Below are 4,313 nucleotides of genomic sequence, written 5' to 3'. Positions count from 1 at the left end.
ATGTCTTCTAAACTCTACTCCTTTATTCTAAAACATTGAGGATAATGTCTCCTTTATGTAGGGGGAGGGAATAGTTGACAGTTGTGGAATGTCTCAGTCCTGGTGATGTTTTTACTAATTTTTGTTGTAAAGACTAACTTTGGATAAAATTTGAGTCGAAAATGGCAGAATATAAAATGTAGTGTCTTTAGAAACACATCTTCTTGATTTTAGTGTTTTGTTTCTAAAAAAAATTGTTTTCTAACTTCTTCTTTTTTTCTTTTGATTATTTTCTCTTAATTATCTCCCTTAAGGTTTTGCAATCAGTCTCAATTTTTAGTGTTTTCTTTAACTAAAAAAACAAAAGAGTTTTCTTTTTCGATGTGATATTTTAACATAAGACAACGTGATAATTTTTAAATTTTGGTATTTGTATTATCTTTGGCCTTGAGTTATTTTACACTATGTTTTCCCATTTGCATCTTGAAACGTAAATTGAGAAATTTGATGAGTGAAATTGATTAAGCCATTTGGAGGAATGTACATGTTATGAAAAGTTCAAGCAAGTTTTTGAACTTTGAACCTATTATCCTTGGAGAGTAACCTTGTTTGCCTATACATCTTCACAATTTATTGTACAAGATCTCTATATTTTCTACAAAAAAAAAGAAGTGAAAAAAAAAGTTTGTGCAGTCCCATCTAAAAGTCCATTGAACTTGTGGATATAAAAGATTATTTAGAGCCCTAAAAGATGACAGAAAGTCATCTTTGATCCGTTTGAGCTTTTCTAACCAACCCTATTATAAAGCATCCATAGTTAACCCCTTTGAGCCTTTAAAAAAAAAAACACTTTTTCATTGATAACTTATCATCTTGTCCCACTCCAATGTAGAGTATCACCTTATGTTTTATGTTTTCCACCACCCAATTATATTTGAAAATATGGATGATTATGTATTCCGGATAACGGTGCTATGAAAAAAAAAAAAAGATATGTATATATAAATAAATAAATAAATAAAATAAGGAAAGAAAAAAATTTCCAAGCGAAAAAAAATGTACCTTGTAATCTCCAAAAAGTCTCCTATTTTTCAAACATATATTTTTGTTTTTCCTATTACCCCTTTTTTGTTAGCCATGACTCTAGCATGTATTACGTCCTAATAAAAGTCCTTCTCGATTTTAGGGAATTATAGTTTGAAGTAAAAGCCGGTAATATTGACTAAAAGATGTGATGATGCATAAAAATATAAATAAATTAGTTTGGCTAATAATTCCCCTGAGTTGAGATCATTTTATTTTCAAGTTGTAGGCGTTATTCTTTCATCTTGGTGAGAGCGTGTGATATTGTTTTATTATTCTTTCAAATCTACCAATTTTTAGAGTGACAATTTAATTTGGGATATATTTTCTTTTGAGAGAGTCACACTTAATCGTGAGGTTTTGGGATTTGATGTACCATTCTTAAAAGTGGCTTGATTAATGTAGCTCTGATAATTGATCATTTTACATGATTTTACTTAACTGATTTATGTGGGTGTGATTTTCTTTAGGCTGAAGATAATGCTTATACTTTTATTTGATTGTTGTCATTAATCCGATAAAGAAGTAAACACAATTTAAAAAAAATTCAATTTGGTTTGAAATTTAGCTAAATTTTTATTGCTTAAATTGCTAGGGCCTAGCAATAAGCTGGTTGGGGAGTGTGATTGACACAAAAAAGTATACATTTAATAACGATAAAGTTATTAGTTTTTCACTTATTGTGTCGATTAATGCGCTCATTATTTCTAAATTATCTTAATACTCCCGAAATGTATTTTTATGTGAAATTAATTCGTAATATGTTAATTTTTATCTTGTAAATATTTTTTCATGAACAAAGATGGAATTGGAAGTGGAAGTGGGAACAAAGAAGAATTACTAGAGCCATTTGGAAAGCATTATTGAGGAGATGTAATTAAAATAAAAAATTAAAAAAATAATAAGTGGGCAATCATGTGTGATGGTTAGGAGGCCATTACGCCTCCTGACCATCACACTTCTCAACATTCATTTATATTATAAAAATAAAATAATAAAATAATAATAAATTAAATAAGAATAAAAGAATGAAGTGGAGGCAATTGTTGCCTATAAAAGCCGACAAAGGGGGAAGCCAGTAGTGATAAGCTAGTAGAGCTGAGCAGAGAGAGCTTAAGCCGAGAGAGAATAGAGTGCAGCTGAGGAATTGTGTTTTTTTCTTTTTTTGTTGTCTAATCAACTTCCTTGTAATATATTGCAAAAGTTTGTCAAATAAAAAGAGTGTTTTGTTTTCTTTCAGTATGAGTGGTTAATTTTACTAAGCTGAGGTGAAGGGTAAAGCTCAAGGTTTCAAATCATAAAATTAATTTCTTTCTCAAGTGAGTTTTAAGTTTATTTTAATCTTTTCTAGTTATTTTTATGTCATGTTAATTTATAAATTTCTTTGGATTTGTATGGTATTTTGACATAATGTCAACATATTAATATAGTGTGGCATATTAGGTACTTGATTCTATGCTTATTCACACACATAGTTAGTCAAGAATTAAATGATATAATAATTAACCGGTAAAAGTGAAGCAAAATATAAAAAATGAGAGAGTATTAAAATTATAGTTTGAATACTGAGAGTGGATCCCGTAACCTTAGCATATTTTTAAATTGATTTCTAATGATTTCTTTTCTCACAATTAAATTTCTTTGTTTAAAAAAATTGACAACTAGATTTTAAATTTCCTGTGGTTCGACCCCGAACTCACCGGGTTATATTATAACTAGACACTCTTATACTTGGGAGTAATACACTTTTGAGTCATGTCATGATACTAACTAAGAAAGAGCCTAAAAAAGGTATAACTTAGTGGAACATATCAAAGCTATACTTGGTTTTAGATTGGGCTTCCTGAGTTGAGTTTAACTTGATTCCAAAAGGGTCATTCTTAATCTAAAACTTATGATAAATTAGACATAGGAATTCACCTTGTAGGGTAATTAGAACTTAGGTGTGTAATATTATATCTTATGTTAGCATAACAATTGGTCACTGTTAAGTTGCATCAAGATATAAGATATCTAAAAGCGACAGCTGAGGGCGCAGAAGGATTCAGCCTAGTGCTGTAGCAACTGAACCAAAAATTAGGAATATAGACAAAACTATTAAGTGAGTTTAATCACTCAACTACTCAATTCTCATTAATTAGTCTCTTGTGCTTTAAGTTTAAATTCTTCTTAATTACATTTTATTTATTGCTTGATTAATTTTAGGAAATTAATTTTCTCATTTGTTCTTTTAAAATTAATTTAAATCGCACTGACAAGGTTGTTGTAGCAATTCCTATAATATCAATCCATATGGAGACAGTCTTAAATACTTATCATTATATTACTTGTTGTGTACACTTGCACATTGACACCAATAGCATTAGAAATCATACAACAATATGCAAGCACCATTGTGAAGGTAGCGAATCTGTTTTAAAGACATTGTAATTTTACATGCCTTGGGTTTTTGAATTTTTTTATTTACATATTATTGATTTATTTGTTATATCTTTGCTATTTCAATTTATTTATTTAATGATAATAATAAAAACTTGTGATAAGTGATAATATATAAGAGGTTTATTAGTAAACTTAAGGGCACTAGAAAGATTTTGTCACTAAGGCTATATACATTGCCTAAAGAGTATGGGATGTAAGCAAGACCGTTGTGACCCCTCTGATATTTCCTGGGAACCTAACTAGTGTAATTTTGCAAATGAAATGAGTGGTCTTATATCACTTACTAATTAACAATAATATAACTATAATCTTAAAACAGATTACTTAATATGAGCCAGCAAGCTAGAACTTTTAAGCCTCCGACTATTGTCTCATGTGTTGGTGTTAGCACTGGTATTGTTGCATCTGCAGTTATTCCTCATGCGAAAGAACTTGAGAAATTCTCTGGATAGAATTTCAATGATGGCAATGGAAATTTTTTTTTAATTTCAGTGCAATAATTCCTTTGCAGAAATTATGTGTTGAATGGCTTAAGCAATTCTCTATACATTGTGTGTGTTGGCAAAAAATAAAATAAGAGAGCTAAGGAGCCACGAGAGTCCTTAGAATGGAAACATAAAACTGAGGATATTGGCACTAAGAAATTTGCCTTGGGCTACTTTCTAGACTATAAGATGGTGGACTCCAAAACTACTACAAGCCAAGTTCAAGAACTGTAAATAATTTTGTCAAAAATTCATTCCAAGAGGATGGATTTAAGTGAAATTTTTCAAGTGGCTACTATTATTGAGAAGCTGCCTCCAGCATAG

Source organism: Citrus clementina, unplaced genomic scaffold (assembly GCF_000493195.1).
Source record: "Citrus clementina cultivar Clemenules unplaced genomic scaffold, Citrus_clementina_v1.0 scaffold_2, whole genome shotgun sequence".
NCBI lineage: Eukaryota > Viridiplantae > Streptophyta > Magnoliopsida > Sapindales > Rutaceae > Citrus > Citrus x clementina.
Note: the sequence above shows the minus strand (reverse complement) of the source record.